This window comes from Pleurodeles waltl, chromosome 5 (genome assembly GCF_031143425.1).
Source record: "Pleurodeles waltl isolate 20211129_DDA chromosome 5, aPleWal1.hap1.20221129, whole genome shotgun sequence".
Taxonomy (NCBI): Eukaryota; Metazoa; Chordata; class Amphibia; order Caudata; family Salamandridae; genus Pleurodeles; species Pleurodeles waltl.
In genome coordinates this window covers 1050686272-1050710860 of record NC_090444.1, presented here as the reverse complement: position 1 = coordinate 1050710860, position 24589 = coordinate 1050686272, and the positions used below count along the sequence as shown (strand labels likewise).

General features: G+C 43.4%; 1 protein-coding gene across 4 annotated transcripts in view; it reads left to right on the top strand.

Annotated features, from left to right (window-relative positions):
- Nucleotides 1-24589, top strand: part of UTRN (utrophin) — a 1374288-nt gene that overhangs the window by 31368 nt on the left and 1318331 nt on the right. The gene's annotated exons all lie outside the window — the stretch shown is intronic.

The following is a 24589-nucleotide window of genomic DNA, read 5'->3' as shown; positions in this document are numbered from 1 at the left end:
TCCGGTAGAATGAGTTACGTTTCTTTTGTACCTCCATTGTGAAGTCCGGGTAAGCGGTTATTTGTGTGTTCTCAAAGTGCATTGGGTTAAATTTACGAAATAGTTGTAATATAAGGTCTCTATCACGATAGTTCAATAATTTTGCTATTAGGGGGCGTGGAGAGGCACCTGGTGGCGGGGGTCTGCCTGGTATCCTGTGGGCGCGCTCCACCGAAAAGAACTTCGGAACATTCTTCTTGAACACCGTTTCAGTCAGCCACTTTTCAATAAAGAGTTCTGTGTTTGGGCCTTCGGCTCGTTCTGGGAATCCAACGAATCGGATGTTATTCCGGCGCGATCTGCTTTCAGCTTCTTCGGCTCTTCGCTTGAGTGTCTCGACTTCTGTTGTTATAACACTTAATTGGGATTTAACTGTTGACATGTCTGGTGTGAGGTGTGACGTATCTTTTTCAAGCTCGGCGAGCTTTTCCGCCAGCACCTGTTGATCCGCCCGAAGCAAGTTAACATCTTCTGCGATTGAGCCAATTTTCGCTTCCAGAGTTGTTTTGGTATCCAGTATAGCTTGCAACACTTTTTCAAATTGTGTTGAGTGCTTTTGCAGTGTCTCTTTTAGATCTTGAAGGGTTTGGTGCGTGACTGTGGTCTCAGATGATGGAGGCATTTTAGTTGGGTCCATGTTTTCAGGTGGCACACGTGGGGTCTTTGGCTTTCCCATCAGGTGATTCGCGTTTAAAGTTATTGTTGAACTCTGAATTCAGCTTAGTATTGTTTGATTGTGACACAGAGATTATCGACAGTTTATCTCTGGCGCTGAGTAGGCCCAATGCCTGTAGACGTCAGGTAGTTTACTTTCCTCCTCTCACCGCACACTCACCGTACGGCACTACCAAGGACCGACTTTATTACTGTTTATTTCTGCGCTATTATAGCAACGGAGCTTCTGCAAACTGCCTAGTAGGTACTATTTTTCTTTCCATGCCTTAATTACTTTGATCCATCACTTTCTCACATTGCTATCGCCTATTCAGGATCCAACACGTCCCTTTTACGCTTTTTTAAAATCTATGCTTCTATGTGTGCAGAGGCATTCCGAGCATTGGTCTACCGTCTAGAGGTCTACCTATCCTTTTTAGGGATCCAGCAAGACTGTGGGGTACGCTGCTCAGGCCGTTCAGTATCCCTCTAGTGTGAGCACGGCAAAACGGGGCTCCTCGAGATTCGAGCCTATTGTTTCCCAGTCATTTTTGTTATTCGAGGTTAAATCAGTCAACTGTTATTTTTTTTTTTTTTAATGTCATCAGCACCCTGGTGCCTCCCTGCGCGAACAATCGACCTGGTGTCACGCTGCAGTCCACATTCAGGTTTGAATTGCGGCATATGTCCCAATCAGACCCCCCGGGGCCGCGCGCCCACTCGCCTCTGTCTCACCAGTATTACAGTCAGGGACGGATGGCCCTCACTCTCGTAGCGGGACGTCTTTACATGCGAGTCTCTTACTCACGATCTTCCTAGGGCACCGCGATTCGTAGCCAGCCCGGCTCCGGCCGCCTTTGGCCTTCAGCCCGGGTCCGCCCAGGCGCCTCTCCGAGCGGCCACGTGTTTCGCGGTCAGCGCGACTCAAGCCGCCTCCAATTTTCAGCCCGGGGCCGCCCCGGCTCTTCTTCGAGCAGCTACACGATCCGCATACCAGCGCGGCTCCCGCCGCCTCCGATCCCCAGCCTGGAATCGCTCGGGCGTCTCCTCGAGCGGCCGCGCAGCAGCGCGGCCGAGAGCGGCGATGCTAGGATCCCTCGGGTCGCACTGGACAGCCCGGTCAGCTCCTCCGGGTCCGTGCACGCCCTCGCCACCGCCACGCTGGCTTCCAAACCGGGTAGGGATCGTTTTCACCCACCCGGCGTTGTTTTTTCAGGATTTTAGTTGTAGGCCGGGTCGGAGCTGCAGCTTATGCGTCCGACCCGGTCGCCATCTTGGACACGCCCCCCCGAAGCCGACCTTGATATAGTTTTCTTCCTCAGTAATGTTGGACCTTGCTAAAAAAATATTGTTGAAGAAAATACCAATGTAAATAATTCTAAATTATTTAATTTTGCGTTTTGTTTTTTTTTTGGGTCATTTTTGTACTATTTAAATATCTCCTTTGTTCTGACGTAGAAAAGCACTCCACTCACTTGTCCCTACTCCCTGTTTTGTTTAAGTAGTATTTGATGCTTTGTTACTGCTGTTCACCGCTGACTTTTCTTTTTACTCCCGTGAGGATTTAAATAAAATTATTGAACGTCTCTTTTAACTGCCTTTTATCAAAATGTAGTAATGTAAAACCACTTAATTTCCGTGGCAATGTACAGCAGATGTTACATTATTTACAAATATCAAAATCAAGTGCTCGCATTCATGTTTTCACATTTTATTTTCCGAGATTTGCATTGGATTCCTTAAGGTTTATTCTTCGATTTGCATTTGTATAGCACTGCATTTTGGTATTTTGGGCTTCAGTGCATTTGCTGCACAAAGAAACAAGTGATGTATGGAGACCAGACTACAAGAAATATGGTTGCGCACTCTGCAATCATCTAGCAGGTTTTTTTCAGCAGGGTTAGTTTAACTGTACATATAAGAGCCAAGTAGCATTTGCCAGTCACATCTTGAGAGGCGGGTCATTCTGTTGGATAGCCTCAAGAAAGCTACCATTGTATTGCAGTATTTATATAGTGTGTACTACCCCTATGTGGGACACTGATGCGCTTACTGAAACCGGTCTTGCGTTGCTTATATTCAGGTTCAGGTACTACCTGGCTTGGAAGTTCGGGCTGGATTGCTTTTATTGGAGCACGCTCAAGATTGATTTACATATGTTTGAGTCCAAACTGAAATGTCAAAGTGGGCAAAAGAGCGATGGGTTGAAATGCTTCTACGAGCGACTGCCAGTGGTTAGACTTATTGCAAGCATTTCTCCTATCAGCTTTTTTGTATTTGCTGCACTAAAAGCACCGTTACAGGTACCTAGCTTTTATAAAGAGAATGAACAAGCATTAGCAAAGCTGATAATGTTTTTTTTTTTTTAATTAAAACATGGAGTGGGTAGGGGGGTGAAAGGTATACAGGATGGTGGGTGGGGAAAAAGCAGGAGAGTGGGGAGGGGAAATCAGGATGGTTGTGCTGGGGAGTGATGGTGGGTGGGGGAATCAGTGTGAAGAGGCGGGCATTGGGAGAAACAGTGTGAAGAGGCGGGCATTGGGAGAAACAGTGTGAAGAGGCGGGCAGTGGGAGAAACATGGTTGGCAAACAAAAGCACTTTGGGGACAGAGGGAAGTGGGAAATGGTGTAGCAAAAGGTACCTGAAAGATAAAACTGCTGGAAAAAAATATATGCACTCTTATGGAGTGCTTCACAAAAAAAAGAGAAAAATAGTTCCTGAAAAGTAGACACTAGTGGAAGCAGTAGAGCCAGTCAATTAGAGAGGTGGTAAACAAGCTATGCTCCACAGAAGGGGCATACATGAGTTAGATTGGCTATAACACATAATACCAGGGCACACCGTTGTAGTCCATAAAGTCCATATAGGTGATACAGTATACACCAAGGTCCAGTACGCGTTTTCGTAGTTGATTGGGGTTTATTCTGCTCTAGACACAGAAAATTCTAAAATACAGCCGACACGTGTTTTGTCATCTAGACTTTTTCAAGGCTACAAAGAAGAAGTATGCAATGAATGGATACAATAAGAACGTAACAGATGGTAACAGGGAGATTTTTGCTGTGCATGTACAAGAATTGGGTGAAGAAGGAAAACCTCATAAGGTGATCATGCTCTCTAATGAGCTGTATGAAAACCCTATTAAGTACAAAGGATAGCGAACAGTTGAGTGCAGGTTAAGAAACCAGATATTGTGTGCATGCAGCGCACATGCCTGGTGTCAATAGATCATTAGGCCAGAGAAATGGTGTGTGTAATATGACGTGAGTGAGGAAAGATTTGTGTCTATAGTGCCACCATGCTACCATGTGTGAAGAAACCACTCGACAGCGGAGAAAACGGTTAAAAAAGAGGAACATACCATAGATTCTTGATGATAGTGTCCATATGGGTTGGGAGGTATGTATTCCTCCAGTGGGATAATAGATACAGCCAGAAAATCTTTCAAGAACTGTCTTCATAACATCAGAAAGAATTTCCTTGGATTTTTTGGGGGTCGTTTTTCAAAACGGGTTTCTGTAGGAAATGACCGTGATAAGCCTAGAATGACACTCTAATTATTAAGTCACGTGGCCAAAGCAATGTTCAAAGATGATGTAATAATGTTGTAGGGCATGACTATATTAAGGTGATGGTAAATTCCAAAATTTGGAAATTTAGGAGAAAGGTGTTCTCCGTATTATAAGGAACAATGCTATACGCAGGGAAGGTAAAATTAGATGAAATGACGCCAAGTCAATAATGTACATAGATGAGATAGGAGCAGTAATGGTCAAATGACTATTCCATGTTAGTTAGTCTATATCTGGTAAATACACAGAATTGGAGGATTAAGAGTTTGCCTAAAGAGTTATAGTCTTACCTACCGGCACTTATGCTTCGAACATACTTTTCGTTATACCCAGTTGTTTTGCTAATATGGGCAAGCGTGATGAACTGTACGACTATAACTCTTTAGGCACACTCTTAGCCCTCCAGATCTGTATATTTGCCTGATAAAGACTAACTAACATGGGATAGTCATTTGACCATTTCTGCTCCTATCTCATCTATGTACATTATTGATTTGGCGTCCTTTCATCCAATTTTACCTACCTTGCATATAAGCATTGTTCCTTATAATATGGAGAACACCGTTTCCCTAAATTTCCGAATTTTGGAATTTACCGTTACCTTAATATAGTCATGGCCTACATTATTACATCGTCTTTGTACATTCCTTGGGCCACATGACCTAATAATTAGTGGTTTATTCTAGGCTTATCATGGCCATTTCCTACAGATACCTGTTGAAAAAAGATACCTGTTTGGAAAAAAGACCAAAAAAAAAGAATTTCTTTCTGATATTATGAAGACAGATCTTGAAATATTTTCTGGGTGTATCTATTATCCCACTGGAAGAATACATACCTCTCAACACGTATGGACACTATCATCAAGAATCTATGGTATGTCCCTCTTTTTATGGGCGAGTGCAAAGCGCTCAATCCATTTTGTAATCTCTCTTTGGGCTTCAAACCATGCCCATGTCACGTCAGTCACTTACATTGGTTTGTGGGCTTGCCTTTTAAAATCTGCTTGCTTTAATTTGTGAAAGGCATGCATAAGTCATGCCTTTTCCGGTGTTTAGCCCACCTACCCAGCACCAGTAAACTACTAAAAACATACGAGGCTCGGTGTTTTCATTCTGGGGTCCAGACTACTTTATCTGTTTATTTTCCGCGCTGCATTTTACGTAGTGCAATCGCGCTGTGTTTTATTTTTTCTTTACAACGCTAATAGCTCTAACTCGAGCAAATGCAGGACCCATTGCATTGAAAATGCTTGTTTCGATTTTGTTTTTTTAGCTGTTTTCTCCACTGTCTAGTGGTTTCTTCACACATGGTATCATGGTGGCACTATAGAAGCTAAATTGGCCTAAAGATCTATTGACAAAAGGCATGTGCTCTGCATGCACACGATCTCTGGTTCAACTGTACGCTATCCTTTGTCCTTAATAGGGATCTTTTACATCCCACTAGACAGCATGATCACCTTATGAGGTTTTCCTTCTTCACCCAATACGTGTAAATACACAACAAAAATCTCCCTGTTACCATCTGTTACGTTGTCATTGTATCCATTCTTTGCATATTTGATCTTTGTAGCCTTTAGAAAGTCTAGATGACGAAACACGTGTGGGCTGTATTTTGGAATTTTCTGTGTCTTGAGCAGAATAAACCCCAATCAACTACGAAAACGCGTACTGGACTTTGGTGTATACTGTATCACCTATATGGACTTTATGGACTATAACTCGTGCCCTGGTATTCTTTGATAAGTATTCGGGTTCTGATTGGCCTTCCAGTCACCATTACCTACACCCTTGGTGGTTGGGTGTAACCCCAGTTTGGCACACACTGTATAATTCTTTCTCTACAGGACAAGGACTTTCCCCAGAGAATCGTACACATATGTTGGATGTGCGAACTTTATAGCGTAAGCCATCATTTTTTTTGTATTTTAAGTTGCTTTCTAGGTCAGCTAGCAACATGCGCTGTCTGGCTGACTTTGTCCTAAAAATGGGTGTACGCTTCCTGGCATATGTACAGGGTTCTAATAACTGGAAGAAATATTCCATCCACAGGGCACATCCAACACATTATTGGACAGAGAATGAAGTAAACAGACCATCTATTGTCTTACTGAGTACTGTACCAACAAAAGCTTAACACCAGCCGGTGCACGAGGGCACACCAGTGTTGCAGCTGTATTAGCACTCTGAAAGGTCCACTAGGAAACATGTCAAACACCTTTAAAACATATCAAAAAAGAGAAAAGCCCACAGAGGTTTGATACCACATACTTTTTGACAGCTACCTCATCAAAAGAGGTATGCCGAGGCCCCATGGCATATTTTTGTCCAAAGGCATTCACAAGCCCTTGGCACACCTGGCTAACTGCTGTGATGACAAATCAAAGCATACCTTCCCTTGCATGACCTGGGACACGGTTGGCATGGGGACTGAAAGCATTGCTGCACAAAGTGAACCTTTCGTTTACTTAGCCTCTGCCTTTCCAGACAGCGTCGATGCTGCGACATTTCCTTCTGTAGGGTAAAGTGGAACGAACTATCAGTGGCAGCCCTGTCCAAGCTGTGTGTGAAATTCAAAGTTAGAGAAAGGAGGATTTAATTTACAAACAGGAAACATGAGTATCTCACTTGTTCTTCCTTAAGATGGGAAAACCCATTGCTGACGCCATACCCAACAGCATTTGGTTTGTTGTTTTAGGAGTCTGGACTCGTTTTGCAGATCATCTGAAACAGGTCTACCATGTTATTTTTCGAGGCATAAAAGACCCCCATATCCATGGAGAGAGAATGGGGTGTTTCTTATAATGCTATCCTGTGGAATAGCTCTGGCTGAGCTGGACTGCATTTTTGACAGTTAAGGAAATACAGCTCTATAAGTTCCACTTAATTAACTAATACCTCACACTTTCACTCTCTTCAAGGCCATAGATGAGCATGGGGTGTGCCCTATGACCTGTATTATTGAGGGGCTACCTGTAGCATTTCGCATGACTCTCTTTAAACTAGTCGAAAGTCGATTTTTATTTTCACATTTCTTCTTCTGCCCACTACAGCATACAGCATGTGGTAGTGGGTTGGTCCACTTCAGCCATTGGATAATTTCACAGAGTGGTGTCATTCTGTTCTTTCACACAAAGTACATCCACATACAAAGTACTTCCCTTAATGCCAGAGGCCAATATCTCAATGAGTGTTTTTTGCTTTGAGGCCTTTTTTATGTTGGCAGGATGCCACCTGCTGCCCTTACAAAAAAAATGCAATGATGAAACAAAATAAGCGTGGCCGAAGTAATAGTGGAACTTCTTTCCATAAACTGTCAGGTAAGCCCATCTTCAGTTATTTTTTCATGCCTGCAGAACCAGCTGTTAATTAATAGAGATCGTGCTAAACTGCCTTTGTATCTAATTTTACTAGCCAGGAGAGAAGTTTGTAAAAAGAAAATGGGTTAGTGTTTCTCCCCCGACCTCCCAGAGTGGAAGGAGTCACTTGGGCAAACTTAACTGAAAACTGGATGCGAAAGGGGAAAAAAAGGAACATAACTTTTGCGGCCCATTGAAGGATTGGTTGGAAAGGTCAGGGTGATGGGTATTAACAACGATCTGGTGCTGTGCTATGATTATACCACTTGTGGGTCCTGAGATACTTTCTCTGTGGACTGTCAAAGCAGTTGGCGATCAGAGTCTCAGTCTTAACCCAGACAGGAGCCTCCTTGGAGAGACTGAAGCCCCCGAGGGCTCCCCTTTGAGTCTGCTTGTGGCTGTAAATCGGGAAGTTTAAAAAAAAAAAAGCATTGCCAAAGCCAAAAGGTTAGCATGAAATACCAGACTTATTAACGTTGTCAATGCTTATTTTTTTTGTTTTTGCTGTGCTAGCTTGCTGTAGTTAATTTTCTTGTGTTCACCACAGTTTCTCTGCATCCAGGCTGATTTCTTCCACAGACTCATCCCAAGGTCTGCCCACCTATTGAAATCGCAATTCCTACCTGGTAAGCACTTCCCGTGGCCCGTTAGTTCAAGGAAATTTAAGATCTGTGGCTGACTACATACCCTGTTCACTTTTGAGTAGCTATAAACACTCCATGTCTTGTTTGTGGGTGCCATCAAAATTGAACCCTGTGTTTATTTGCTTCAGAATTGCTGAATTTAAACTAGTGAGTTTGCCACATATAGTTCTCCTGGATCCACGTAGTTGTTTTAGGCCCTATCTCGCATCTGCAGTTGATTCAGTTGTTTCAAATCAAATCCACCAATGGCTACGGAGGTGGATCCACTTTTTCGGAAGCCATTGGCAAAGCGCGCCAGCAAAATATCACTTTGACTCGGGTCTGTTTTTCGTTCCAAAACAACCGCATTCCAAAATGCCTTTTATTCAGCTTATTCAGTGAGGGAAAGGTCTTAGATATTCGCAGAATGTGAGAACATGAGGGGGCACGTGTCTGGGCAGGACCTATGATATTTTTTGACCATTCACTGCCGTTCGAGGACTTGAATAACCAGGGGAGCCCTGTAGCTTTTTTGTTTTACGATTTCGAACTCTGCGAAACGGTTCGGGAAAACATCTATGTAGCTCAAAGATCAGCTTCCGGTAAAGCACCTTGAAAGTGTTTAGCTTTTGCAGATCCCAGAAACCATATACTTTCCATATCGCCTGAGTTCTGAAAAAGAGATAAAGGAGAAAGTGTATGTAATTGTCTCCCGGTTGTGTGAAAACGTACACGAGTAACCACAAAACCGCACAATACATGACGTGTTTAGCTGACATAGTTTCCTAGAGAGAGTGGAAGAGAGGTTTGTGATTATCAAGATTTTAACCACGTGATCTGGTGTAAACGAGATTTTGTGCTTGGAAATTCTAGCGCCGGCAGCCATATTTGGGCTGTGTGACAGGACAGAATCAAATCTTACGTAGACCCGATTCAGACACTAGACTCCCGTTTTTTAAGCCAAACATTGCTTTATTTTGGCTGTTTTAGGCCTGAAGTTGCCTCTGTTTCCAGAGAAGGCAATTTGGGGTGGGAGATTCTCTCGTGTTTTTTTTATTTTTTTTTTATTTTCCTTTTCTATCTCCCACTTTCCTCTTCGAAAATGTTATCTTACCTGCGGACGAACACAACACGCAATACCATACACGACATTTTCATCCTGGCGGGTCTCGTTTGCTTTGAGAATCCTAGTCTGAGTTTTGCAGGCTCCGCCCTATCAGCGATTGATGCTGTGTTTGCAGATGCCACATAAAATTCCTCTTAGCACACAGGAATTGTTCTGGTTTTACCTGTTGGCGTAGGAAGGTCACGTGACTCAGGGTGCTCAGTCAAGCAAAGATACCGCAGCGTTACACTTTTTACATCACTGATCTTAGAAGCCTTCGTTGGACGAAATTGGTAATGCAACCATGTGTCTCAAAGTCTCTATTCAGCATTATCTTTTTTTAAATATTTGTATGTATTTTTTTTTTTTTTAATCATGCATGGTAACAACCAGTGCTTTAAATGGTCAGGTACTCCCCGGTACGGAGTACCGGCACTTTTTTATTTTGAGAGGGAGAGTACCTGCACTTCTCAAGAAACACGTAATGCTTTTAATTGGAGAGTACCGGCACTTTTAAGAAACAAGCAGGTACTCACGTACAGAGTACCTGCACTTTTGTTTTTCCATTTCAAGCACTGGCAACAACCAATACACAAATCGTATTTCTATGCTGATAGTTTTACTGACAGTGGACATACATTTGGTGTGGATTCCTAATCGGGCACAGTATCCTGGTAACATACACGGCTGACTTGACAGTCTCGTAAAACGTGTGAGCACCAGGTGACTTCCCACCTCCTTTCCATCTGGCGCTCTTGTGCAATGGCACGCCCATATTCGTGACTTCGATAGGTGAAACTCCGGCGCCATCACCTATCCCTCACAAGTCCATCCATCTCCCCTCATTCCATCATCATCGAGCAGTGATGGGCCATTGCAACTCCGAGTTTGTTCTACCTCCACTCTTGTCCCCTTTTAAGGAAGTCCTCCTTACCACGTTGCCCCAGGAGTTTGCCCTTGTAGTGTATTCTCAAACACCAACCTGAAACAATACTGGATTCCGAAATATACAGATGGGCCTGGCCTGTGTTACTTGAGGGGTGTGCTTCGGAAGGAGATTTCTGAATGCAAACGTTACATTTTAATGCTTATATAACCTGTACCTGCCACCCCTGATAGCTGTGATATGGTGCTTAGACTAGTCTCATTTGCAACCCGGAAGTATATTTTTTCTTCTGCATAATCCAGTGGTATATTCCGGCTCTGCAGCTTTTACCCACTGCTTTTTATAGTCTGCATTGCGAAGGTGTGGTACTGAAAATCCTCACTGATACACTGCTTTGTTAGGCAAGGGAGGTGCACTTCTTCACAGATTTTAGGATTTCAAAACACCTTGTGTTCCAAAACTAAGCTTGATCTGTCGTTTTTTTGTGTGATTGGGAATAACATTAAACTAGACGCAGTGCTACTGACAAAGTTCAGATGACGTGCAAATTTTTGCTTTTCCCACATACCATCCTGCTTGTCCCTAAATATGAAAACGTGGTGTATTGATTTCCTACCTGCAGAAAGTACACACTCCGAAAGGCTCCTTATGAGCGTTCCCTCCACAGGTGGGGGACTGCAGCGAGACCGGTCATATCTCAAACCACTCAGACATTATACACCCACAAATCCATTACTGATTCTGCAAGGACACAATACAAGATGCCATTATTGTGTTAGAGAATAAATCATTCTCCAGACATATTTATTACATCTCATAAACACAACAAATTTTATTCCTCATGTTACATTACAATATGTACAGAATAGCATTGTGATTATCACATGGGCGTAACTAATACAAGTAATTCCTAGTAAATCTTCCATACTAATACATGAAAAATTCCTTGCAAATACCAAATACACTAAAGGAGTCAAGGTTGACCACACCCCAACCCCTTGTGGCATCAACTGATTGAATTGACTTGGACCTGGGATAACACCCTGCTGGTCCCTCAATAAGTTGTCCATTAAAAGGCAAACTCACTTGCCCCCTCAAGACAGAGAGAGCTTGGGCCCGCATGACAGCTGCTGCCCCAAACAACCATGCTAGAGCAACCCAATACATGGGATCCCCCCTGGCACTCATTGGGAGATGGGCCTTGTCAACCAGGCCATTGCTTGGTCCCCTGCTACAGCCCACCAGCCCCCAGTACCCCCAGGGCTGTGTAATGGAGTACCCTGGCCTGCTATGGACAATCGCGGTAGTGGACATCCTTAACCTTCCAATAAAGACCATAGTACCCCTGCCCCGGCTTCAGCTAAAGGCTTAATAACTGATTCCATCCTAAATTTGCCTGCACTTAAATCCTTGGTGATAAGGTTGTCTACCTGTCTTGTGGTCAAACATGACTCCTCCTCCGCCAGAACAGATAACCAACAAAGGCACTTCCCCCAGTCGACTTAATACAGGGATGGGAGGGTAGGAAAAGAAGAAATCGGGTCCAAAATGACAGGGAGGCGCGTCAGCAGTCATCAGGGGCATCCAGCAGTAAAGAGGGGCAATCAGCTAGCTTTGTCCATTATTTAACTAGTGCTACCCTGATGCTCGCCCAGACAACCCAGCCGACCCCCTGGCAACCAATGGCTGCTGACCCTGGGGGACTGCCCAAATTCAAATCTAGGACCAACGTTGGCTACTGCCCCTGACCGGTCCGATCTGGCCCGCACCTGTCTCTGGGGCCTGCAAGCTCGCGCCTTGTCCCCTTGTCCAGGACGGCTGAAAATGTAGTTTTAAAACAATGTAAAGGGACTGCCCTCCAGGACCAAATTAACTCTCCTTTCCTGTCCATCATGATCAATAACAGGTGGGGATCTGGGCCTAGACACACTGGCTACTTGAAGGGAAAGTGTCTTTAGCTAAAGCTGACCACGCCAAGATACTAGCACAGAATTTTTGGACAATGCTTAGTTTTTTCCTCCTTGGAGTGTGAAAAGGGTCCTAGGCCAGGAGAAGCAATGTTTTTATTTTCAAGGAATTTAACTTTGACGTAAGTTACCTCCTTTTAAAGTGCTTCTCCAAATGTGTTTGCCTTTTTGTTATCCACATAACACAGAGATCAATTCAGTAAAGGAAGGAGAAACAGTATCCCTTCTACTGAAGTATGTGTTTTTTACATAGGAGAACAAGCATTGTAGCGGCCAAGCATGCCAAACATGCCAAACACAGCAGCCCTGGCACGGAAATGCACTCAATTTAAAGCAGCTGTGCATATGTGAACAGGGAAAATCCAGTTTCTTATAGTTGGGGCCACTGGAATCATACAGCAGGAAAGGGCCAAATTATGCAACAGGGTGGAGTAAATTATGCAGCAAGAAAAGGCAAATTATGCAGCACATTTTGGGATAGTGTTACTTCACTATCTTGTCATTTTAAAAATTGTTTACACCGTCTGAGCATTAGTTGCTACTCATTAGTACCAGTTTAAAACCCAAACACAGCAATAGGTTACAGAAAGTGACCAGTCAACCTTTGCAAAGGTCTTTGCACAGTGCGGCAACATGTGTCACTGCGTTTTTAATAACTTTTGAACCGTTTGGGCTAGAAGCAAATTCTGTTAAAATCTACAGATTATGTAGCAGATGATGGATAATGTGGCGAATGTATAAATATGTGAAAAATCGCTGCAGCCGCACAATCACATAATTTCAGTGGCCCAGCGCATAGTGCAAGACAGCCAATAAATGAAGTACACTGACGTATTGCCCACTTCTGTATGCTTTGGTTTCGCTAGCAAAGATTGACAGCGGAAAATGTTGGTCTTGTAACAGTTTTGATCAGATAATTCCGAAGAAGAAAGAAATTCTTTGTTCCCTGGGCAACAAGTTACGGTCAGCTGCCAAATTCATCTTTTTTGTGATGACCAAAACACAGCTGTACTGTCTGGGTGGTCCTGCCTTCTCTAGCCCTAAAAAGAACGAGGTTAAGAGATAACGTGATTAGTATGACCTTGAGAAGGCAGCTAAAGACTTCAATGTCAGAAGCTATTCATGAAGTTCTGTTTCCTCTTTGGTCTGATGCACAACCCGATATTCATCTGTTACTCCATTCTATCGAAGAGATCTTCAAGTTAGCAAAGGGAGGGCTCGCTTTGTCTTGCCTTTCCACAAGAATGTCTGCTGCAATGGGTGTTAAATAGAGGATAAGGGCGTGAAAAATCATGTAATGTTTTCCTGAAATTACGCAAATTGTTGAAAAAAAAATTACATGAAATTATGTGTACATTATGCCAAGTGCACCTGGGATGTCTCAAGTGAAACTAGAATGTGGGGAGATTGCTTGTGTTCAACAGTCACTATGGATATTTTCTTCTCAAATCAGTCCTTTGCAACACAAAATGTGCAAAAATTCGCAGTGCCGTAATTAGTGACATTACACTTAATTTGCACAATGCAAAATTGCATGAATTTCTCATCTTATTCAGGTGTAATGGGATAATTCGATTTTCCATAGTTATTTATAGATTAAGATTTTTGTAATGTTTGTGATTTGTAGCCATAGTTTGCTCGATGAATAAAAGGGCATGATGATCTTTGAAACCAGCAGCTTTGCACCCTCTTTTTACAGATGCGTACCTGAGGCAGAGAGTGCACCTGCGATACCCGCTTCTGAGCCTGGGCCGCTGGCAGCCGAGTCCACTTAAATGATGTTCTGCATTCTTTTGAATCTTTGATTCTCTTTATCCTGAGACTTGCCTTTGATCCCATTGAGTTGGTCAAGATGAAGCAAAGGCTTCCTCTGTGGAAAAAAATCAAAGATTTTGTTTAATCCTCCACTCTGCTGTTGAATATGACCTGATTCATTGTGTGCTGGATGCTTTGGCGGCATGCCAAGCTCAACCTGTTGACAGATCTGTTTGACCAAGGAGTAGTGAAGGGCAGGGGGTGTTAGACTAAGGAGGCACGTGGCATTGGCAGGAGGTTTTGTCAAAGCGGCTATTTTTTTACTTTTAATTTGCACTTTAATGTGTAGAGGCCTTAGAAAAAACAACGCCATGATAACTATACAGAACTTTTATAGAGCTATTTTTCAAATTTCTGTATTTAAGCTCACAGGATGCTGCTCTTATGAGGATGGGCAGGGAGTGACAAGTGAATGTTATCGTCTCTGTTAAGAAGATCTCTCAATGAGAGGCTTTAATGTGAGTAACTGGATTCAAAGTAGTTATTCACTGAAACGACCTAGCCACAGCAGAAAACAAATGTTCATCTCTTAGTTGCTACATCATAAACATAAGTGGTTGCTTCCTCTGTATTCGCTTGACTCGCCCTAGTTTCCAGGGACCTGAGCGAGGCAGTGGAATTCTGGCTGGTGGCCTCATCTGCCTCTCCGACCCCCAGGGAGGCAGGAGAACAGAGTAAGCCTGTTACCTGCATCAACCACCATAACCACTGTCAGGCGTAGATCTCGCTTGACCTGCCCTGGCAGAAAAAAACAGTCATGCTGACCACTGCTTCTCACAGAACCACTTCCGGGGCGGCACCGGCTTTCCAGTCTCAGTTTGAGAATGGAGGGTGAAGCTCTGGGGGAGGGAAGGCACAGAGGATGGTGGCATTGAGCAGAAGGAGGGCAGATATTTTGTATATATATGTGCATGGGCGGCTCCTTCAGTAGTGCATTGCCCCCCTCCCCCCCACTGCCAGCAGCAGCCAAACTTCTACAACAGCATGATAATAAACTGATTATTATCGTTTTATTGTAGGGGGGATCTCTTCCAATTGGTCAGAGCCGTTCTAATCAAGTATATGCAGTTGAGGTACTTGGATTGTAGGACCATAGAGTGGAGAGACATATCGATTTCGGTAGGGGCCACCAGGTCTATAATCCAATCCCCATCGCTCATGGGGCTCAGGTCTGCCTCCCATGCTGTTTTTGAGTTTTAATGTACACCTATAGAAGACCTAAATCTTTTTGGAGCAGAAAAATGTGTACATTGGCTTTAAATCGCTGTAAGCTAAATACGACATTTAATTAATCAAGGAAGACTTCTGAATCAAAAAAGAATAAATAATTGAAAGAAAAACAAAAATTGTTTTAGTATTGGCCCTCTAGCTGAAGTGCAGTTCTTTTTAGATGAATTTGCACAAGTATAGAGGCATATTTCCTTTACACTTAACACAAGACTGGGTGGCTGAAGTGGGCTACCTCATTGCTCCATGCAACATGGCATGTTGGAGGAATCAAAATGTGAATGACAGTTGAACAGACCAATAGATGAAGTGGGCAGACCTAAAACCTCTCTATGTATGTATCTGTGTATGTGTTTAATTATGGATGTTTTTATTGCATGGCACTGCTGTGACAGCTGTCTTTAGGCTAGACCTCAAAATCACTCTAGGACACTTTTCCGCAAGTTGCTGTACCCTTTAAAATGCCTCTTTGGCCCCAAGAGAATGAGCTTTCTCCTGTTTTTGGCGTGCATCAGGACAGTGACCAAGCTTTAAAAGGATGTGGGTTGCTGGCTGTGTTTTTATCTAGCAAGTGTTTTTTTTTCTGGTTGAAAACTTTGTTCTAAGAATGAGAGTAGTTTTTTCAGACCAAGGTGAAATACGTAACATTTTTGCTGCGGTACAGGGAGAATGAATGGAAAGGCTGTAGGATGTCATTTTTTGGCAACACATCAAAATGTGAACTGTACACATGCAGCTGTTAAGAAATTAGAAATGAAGCACATTTTTGTGTAACCCTGAAGTGTGATGTACACAAAGATTTTAATAGGACCAAGAACATCTAGACACTTTACTTGGTGATGCATAAATGATAGAAGCTCACTGAAACCCAATTTCCACGCATTTGCATTTGTTGCCACGTGGTTTAATCGGTTAAACTGTACATTGTATTGGAAAATGTGCTGTCTGTAAATGACAGTGCGCTTTTTCATAATGCTTTATTTACAGTAAAAAAATAGCCTGCATCATGTCCATTAGAGCAACGCTGGTCGGAAAAATATCCTTCTTAAAATGTGGTTGTTTCTGAATAGTTTAGGAAGCACAGAAAGTTGGCCTGAAAGTGCAAAAAAGTACTATATCTCAACCAAAACGTTCCTCAAGTGGGGCTCCTGGGTAAGCCATTTAGATCTGTAGCATCAGATGAAACTTCTGCTCTGGCTTTTTTTAGGTATCTATGGCTCTCATAACTCTCACAGGTTCTTTATTACAGGTGGCACAGAAGCATCATGCGATATTAACGTCTTTGCTTAAAGTCCTCGCCTAAACTATTGTAAATAGACCCGGTAAGAGTGCCTCACCTCGTGGGAGTCTGAATTACAACTTGAAGCCTAGTTGGATAGAATGAAGGGCCGCCAATTAATACTTTTGATATGGAGCCCTTTACCTGGTGTATTGTCAGAAAGTATCTTTTAAGGTGCATCCTTGCTCAACATTATGACGCACTAGGCCAGGGCTCACAGGAAGCCGGATACAAGCCAGGTTTCAAGGATGTCCTGGCGAGGACAATTTACAATAAATTAATTTCAGTGGAAACAATGTACATAGCGAGTGGTCCTGCGTTGGGCTGCAATAAGCACCATTGCACACAGGCGTTGCGTCACATCTACTTCCGGCTTCTACTGCCTGCCTTGAGTTAGCAGCGGCGGCGCAGGACCAGGAGACAGTCCACCTAAGTGGCAGGAGGCGGGGCCTACACTCTGCTCTTGCGGTCGGCACCACCTGTAGTATTTCACATCACAATGAACCAGGCTGATCTGCGGAGTCAGGCGGGGATAGTTTGCCAAGCTTGTTATCTCTTCTCTGATTAAATTAATTGTGTGTTCTTTAAGCAGCAGCTGCTGCCGCATTTAGTTGACTTCAGCTCGCCTGTTTAAGTGTGCCGACCTTGATGGGTTTTATGTCCCACTATCAAGCGACATTGCCAGCCCGTTCGTTCACCTGCCCCGCGGTGCAACCTAACCGCACACTGCAGTGTCTTTTGCTTCCTGACGTGTTGCTGTAGGCGCAGGGGCTGCTGAGCATCCAGCTGCTTCGGTTAAAGGCATATACACCCGTTACAAAATTCGAACAGGCGCTACTTTGTTTTTTGCACTTAACAAAGGCTGATCCCTTAAGTAGAATGTACCTGTGTTGTAATAACACGAACACGTTTAACACGTCTTTCCGGGTGAAAGTAGTTACGTAAACGCCGTTTTGAAGTCTTTCAGCATTTAATTATGAACAGTGTTCACTGATTTATTTAATTCTGGGTTACGAACCCTCTTTGGTTTGTGCAGGAGCCGAGTGAAGATAGCCGAGGGTGGGAAAATGACACTGTTCCCAAGGGGTTTATGGAGCATAAATATGTCGAGTAGCGCTTCGTACAGCAGCATGAGTGCTTTCGGTGGGGTGGAAGGCCTGGAGGGTTGTGGCTAGGGAGCATAGACCGAGACCGTTGATTATAGGGGTTCTGTGAGGACAATGGGGAGGTTGGTAGTTCTAGGTAGACATACACAGCAGAAGGAGTATTTAGTCATCGCTCGTCAGACTCTCGTGGTGCTGTTTATACATCTGAATCAGGGCCACATGGTGCCATTTATGCGTCTGCAGTGGTACTCTTGTGGTGCTATTTATACACCAGCGGCAGGACTCTCGCGCTTCTGACGGCTAACTATCTAGAGTGGGAGCCTTGTGCTGGTGCTCTCTATGCATCTGCAGTGGGAACCTTCAGTTGGTGCTGTTTATATATCTGTTGCATCCGGTGCCTCTGTATTTATACACCAAGCGCTTTAAATGGAAACATAGAAGTGCAGGTACTCTGTTTAGAGTACCAATTTGCTCCTGAGAAGTGCCAGTACTCATCCATTGTAATGTATTGCAACAGTACTGAGAACTGCAGGTACTTCCCCCTTCAAATTAAAGAAGAGCAGGCACTCAGTACCGGACAGTACCTGCCCATTTGAAACACTGTATACACCTGTATAGGGTCCTTGTGCTGGTTATGTTAATGGTTCAGGACGAAGAGACTGGTTGTGGTGTTTATGCATCTGCAGCAGGACCCTTGTGATGGTACTTACCCACTTGTAGTGGGATCCTTGCAGTGTTATTTATGCATTTGCAGCGGGATCGTTTGGGTGCATTTATGCATCTGTAGGAAGACTCCAACGCTTCTGATAATTATGCACCTGCAGTGGGAACCTTATGCTGGTGATATGCTTCTGCAGCAGGATCCTTCTCGTGCTACCTATGTATCTGCAAAGGGATATTGATTCATCTACAGAAGGACCCTTGTATGTGTGATTTTTATACCCTGCGGCAGAACCCTTTTGGTGCTGCTTTTTCCATGATTGCAGAATCTTTGTGCTTCTGTAGCAGGACCCTTGTGTTGCTTTTTGTGCATATGCAGCAGGACACTAATGCTTCTAATATTTATCCATCTAGCGAGGGACCTTTGTGCTGCAGGATATCCGTTTTTCTTTTTTATGCGTCCGCATTGCCACACTTGTGCTGTGTCATGAAAGCAACTGCAACAAAACCCTTCCAATGGTGCTGCCTATGCACCTGCAGTACTTTGTGTGTTTGGAAACCGTGTGTTTGTGATACATATGTTTCTGCAGCAGGATTCTAGTGGTACTGTTTACACATTTGCTATTGTGGCACCATTTACGCATCTGCCCTGAGCCCCTTTTGGTGTCATTTATGCATCTGCATTTGACCTCTTTAGTGCCATTTATGCGTCTGCCTTCGGACCCCTCTGAACATGGTACTTATGGTATCTTGTTCTGGTTTTACTTAAGCAGTGCTTCCTGAAGAAGCAAAACAATGGTGCTTGCATGTTAAGGAGATGAGTAGGATCTTTTGATCCTCTCACTGAGGTTATGTTACCCAGCCTGAGCCCTTCATCTCTTTGAAATAACTATTCAGCTTTGAGGGGTGGGATAACTCCTAATTAATAATAATTTTTGTTCTTTGTTTGAAGTATAAAGTTACGGTAAATCATTTCTCTGTTTACTGTTGTCAATTATCCAACCGCAACTTCTGAGACCGACATGTATTGGGTTATTAGGTCGAGCGCTCAAGCGTTTTGACCTGTTGTAAGTATGCTGGGCTTTTGTCCGCATCCATCACCTTCATTCGTTTGTGGGCTTGCTTTTCAAAAATCACTTGTTGTCATTGGTAAATGCTTTATGTGTGTATAGCCTTGAGGCTATTTTTGTCACGCCTTGCAGACTGCCCCTGTTACATGGATTATTGCACGATTGCAGATAAACTTCAGCGTGGGTGAACTATTTTTTTCCTTGTTTCTCCCCTTTGTGCTGCATGGCGGCCATGGCGCTCACAGCACGAACAGGCACAACAGCGTGAACTCAATTGGTGGTATTGGAGCGCTGGCCACATTGTTCACAGTTACCTAGTCAAAGTAATTTCTTGTGGCTCTCCCCTTAAAACACTTGCAATTGGTAAATGCTTTATGTAATACAGAAATCCTCAAAGCAAGAGCGGTTCTCCCGGCACAGCGGTAGAGCCAATGCTACTATAATCGCCACACTCTGGGCACTAATCCTATAATGCTTTGCAGGGCATTACTTTTACAAAACATTTTTCTCGTAACTCAACCTGTGGTGGTCCTAGGAAAATGGGACCACCACCAAAACGTTCAGTACAACACACTCATTCGGTCTATGTCATCTCTGGGTCCCCACACTAAGTTATTGGGGACCCCAAAATAATGACCTCTTCCACCATTCAGTGTCTTTTTAAGTGCTCTTATGGCTGGAACGTTTGTTTTACAGCTGGGAATATCTTGTGTTTTAAGGGCCTTGTTAGTAATATCATTGCTATAGGTCTACTATGTCTGTGAATGTGTAATGCTCTACGCCCTCAAGGGGCTAAATATATGGTTACAATGCATTATTTATTGTCATTTTCTTTTTGTGTGGTTATACCTTCTATGGGCTAACTATATAATTAATTGACCTTGTTTCTTACAAATGCTATTTTCTTTGTGGTGTTCTCTATAGGCTGATCTAAGCATTTGTCATATCAATATACTAAAATATTTGTGGCACAAAAACTTGCCCCATAATGCTTTGCAGGACATTACTTTTACAAAACATTTTTGCTCATAACAGCGTGTCGTGGTCCTAGGACAACGGGATCACCATCAAAACATTGACCACAATGTGCTCTTTCTGTCTACATCATCTCTGGGTCCCCACACCAGGCTAGTGGGGACTCCAAAATAACTCCTACCGCCATTTAACTTTTTAAGCTCTCTCATGGTTTGAACTTTTGTTTTACAGCTGGGAGAAGTTATGTTTTATGGGCCTTGTTTGTAATAATATTGCAATAGGCTTGCTAGCTTTGAAAATGTGTAATGCACTACACCCTATAGGGGCTGTATATTTATTTATATGGCACTACTTTCTCCCATTCTATTTTTCATGTGGTTATGCTCTCGAAGGGCTGACTGTATGGTTACATGACCAGGTTTCTTCCAAATGCTATTTTTATTGTGATGTCCTCTAGGGGCTGTTCTGAGCATTGCCATCAACATGCTATAATTTTTGCGGCACAAAAACGTCCCCCATAATGCTTTGCAGGGCATTACTTTTACAAAACATTTTTGCTTATAACTCAGCCTGTGGTGGTCCTAGGACAATGAGACCTCCCTGAAAACGCTCTTTCTGCCTACATCATCTCTTGGTCTCCACACTAGGTTAGTGGGGATCTCAAAATATTAACTCCTCCCAGCAGTCAGTATCTTTTAAACTTTTATGGCTAGAACTTTTTTTTACAGCTTGGAGAAATTTTGTTTTAAAGGCCTTCTTTGTAATATTATTTCAGTAGGCCTGCTAGCTCTAAAAACGCCCCCCTCTGGGGCTAAGTATATGGTTGCACTGCCTTACTTTCTCCTGTTTTTTTTCATGGGGTTAGGCCCTCTAGTGGCTAACAATATAGTTATATGACCATGTTTCATACAAATTATATTTTTATGGTGCCCTCTAGGGGCTGTTTTAGCATTACAATTTAATACCAAAAGTTTATTTCTGATAAAGGTTTATATGATAATTGTATATGTTTTAATAATCTCTCCTTATTACAATTAGGACCGTGATTCAGGTCAACGTAACATCCTTATTACAATATGACTATAACTGTTTGATCACTCTTCACATGTTTGGGTAACCCTTCCAGTTTATTTCTCCTCTATGACCTCGTGTTAATTCGAGGAGGGGATATGTCGCGCTTGCAGGCGATGCGTCGTTTCCAGATCAGGCAACGTCGCTGATACTTTTCTGACCAGAGGTGATGAGTACTGGTTCCGATGCCTCGGTGCTGCTTCAGCCAAGCCAGGGCTGCATTGTAAGTCTGGGTTGTTGTATCGCGCAGTCGGCGAGCGGTGCCAATGGCTTCGGTGCAAGCAGCAGCAAAGCAGCGTTTCTGCAGCAGGAATGCGTCGGTTCCAAGTGACGTGCCAGTTTCATTCCATCAGTTTTTGTGTTGCAGCACCACACTCTTCCCCCAAGGGCCCAGGACTGGATTTTGCACCACTTGGCAGAGTAGGACTCTCCGCAGGCGAGTCCAGGTACTGGTAGCAAGATGCAGTTGAAGTCTTTGATGCCCCTGAGACTTCAGAAAAAAAGAGGCAAGCTCAGTCAGGCCCTTAGAGAAACTTTTGATTATTCGATATAGAGAGTTAGGATCAGTCCAGTCATTCCAAGGCAAGAAGTAGCAGGAAGCAGGCCTACACAGCAGAGCAAACATCACAGAAAAGAATGTCCACAGTCAAGAAGTGTTCCTCTTATATGGTGCCAGAGGCCCAGTACTCATACCTAAATGTGCCTTTGAAGTGGGCGAGACTTCAAAGAGTGGTTTTGAAGTGCCCCAGTTCTTTTCAGCCCAGTCCTGTCTGCCAGGAGGTCTGTGGGGGGGTTATCAGTCCTTTGTGCTGGGTCAGGTCACCAACCTTTGAAGGGTGAGTGAGAGCCCCTCCACCCTTCCTGCGCAGGATAACCCACCGGTATGTAGATGGAATGCAGGGGCAGTGGAGTGTCCTGTGTTGTATTGCTGTCTGGATGGAATGCGCAGATGTAGCTGTCATCCAAACCTTACACAGACCAGACGTGGGATGGAGGCAGGCTAAGGCACAGAATGGCTAACGTAAGAAAATGCCAACTTTATAGAAGTGGCATTTTCAGGAAAAAAAAACACTTTTACCAAAAGATGTGTATTTAAATTGTGAGTCCAGAGACACCAAACTTAATTTGCTATCCTTTCCCAATTGGAAAGTAGACGTAAAAGATGTTTTAAGGCTTTCCCAATATTAGCCTATATAAGGGTTAGTCCTTGCAATAGCGAGAAACAAATGTAAGTGGTTTTCACTACCTGGACTTATTAAACTAAAAAGTACATATCCAGCATTTTAAATACACTGTCCCTTACCTTACCCTTTGGCTAAACAGGCCTACCTTATGTTGTCTGACATGTAATAAAAAAGAACTTTTGGGCTTGACAAGTGGGTACACTTGTCAGGTCAGAATGGCAGTTTAAACTGCACACACAAGTTCTGCAATGGCAGGGCTGCGGCATGTTCAAAAGACTACCATAGCGGGTGACACAACCAGTGTGCTTCAGGCCCACTAGTAGTATTTGACTTACAGGCCTTGGGTGCACACAGTGCACTTTGCTAGGGACTTAGCGGTAAATCAAAAATCATGGAGAAGCCAATGTTATCATGTTTTATACACAGAGCACATGTACTTTATCACTGGATAATAGTGGTAAAGTGCGCAGAGTCATAAAGCCAGCAAAGACGAAATTCAGCACACAGTCAAAACAAATCAGAAAGCAAATAGTCATGGGAAACCACCCCAAAAGATGCCAGGTCGAACAGCCACCATCACAAACCTGACCCATCTGTTCTATAACTTGACATTTGAATCATTGCAAACGGAGGAAGCAAACCCAAGATTTGTTGCTTAAACAGCTCACATAGAGATCATAAATGATCCAAAGTTAAACAAAAGTGTATACATTTGTTGTCTTGTTTTGAAGCCAGGGGACCACAATGTGGTTTAATCGAACCTCTAAAATATGGGTGAAATTTTAAACAACAGATTGTCAAAAAATGCTTTGGTGTGCAAGACGCACGTGACCTGAAATAAAACATTGGTCCCAAATTCCTCCAGTGACATAAGTGGTGTGTGCACCACTGAGTGAATTCTGTGAGTGAGAATCTCCTATGTTAACACAGCTAAGTAATTTTCCCAGTGAGGGCAAATTTCTGACTTCTTGGAAGTCCTGTCCAATCTAACAGCACAGCAGCATATTGGCAGATGGTTCCTTGTCGATTTCATTACACCCGCACACCATGTCCAAGCTCCTAGCACTTAAGGGCATACCACATCGTCTGGTGGCTCCTTTACATTTTTGTGCTCATATCAGTTTAAATAGTTGGGATCCGACAAAAATGCATCCAAATGTAGGTGCCAAACACTGCCTTATATCTCCTCAGTATACGCTCTGAGTGTACTTAGTGCCATACTGTGTATCTTTGACGCATGTTTATGTCTGGATTACACATTCATTCCCTAGGCAGGGCTCCAGAGGATGCTATTTATCAGGAACTCATAATGAGATTGTTTACCCAGCCCTGGTGACTGAAAGATTCTAATAGGATGTACACGTAGTCAACACCGTGGTTGAGTACAAGTGTTCCACTTAGTTTCTGGGGCTTTGCAAGGTTTTGAGATGTAGTCAACATGGTGGTTGAGTACAAGTGTTCCATTTAGTTTCTGGGGCTTTGCAAGGTTTTGAGATGCAGAAACGATAAGTTCTGTTTAGGTCTTGCTGTAGACCACTGTGTTTGGAGACCCTTTGCCACCTATTCTTCAGAAAGTGCAACAACAGCGACAAGAACAAAGGGCGAGTGTTCTTTCAGTCAGTCCCTTCAGCGGTTGACTGTCTTGTGTTTTTTCATGGTTTGCCGTTGCTCAGATCGGTTGTCCTGTAAGGCCATGGTGTTCTATAAATAGGTATATTGATCATTTGAGTTTCGGTGATGGAGCATCGTGTAGTTATTTTGTTAGGATGCAGATGTGACATAACGTGGACCTTGTAATTGTGAGACTGCATGTGGTCTTTGGTGTATCCTTTTGGTAAGGAAGTGCAGGCTGTTTGGACGCCTTGCATGTCTTAAAGATACACTGCTATTTACTTATGTTCTTGCATGTTTTACTTCACAATGATGTATTGTTCATTTTATGGCATTTTCTGCCCACAAAGGAAAGACGTGCATTCACATAGGCTTTCTTAAAA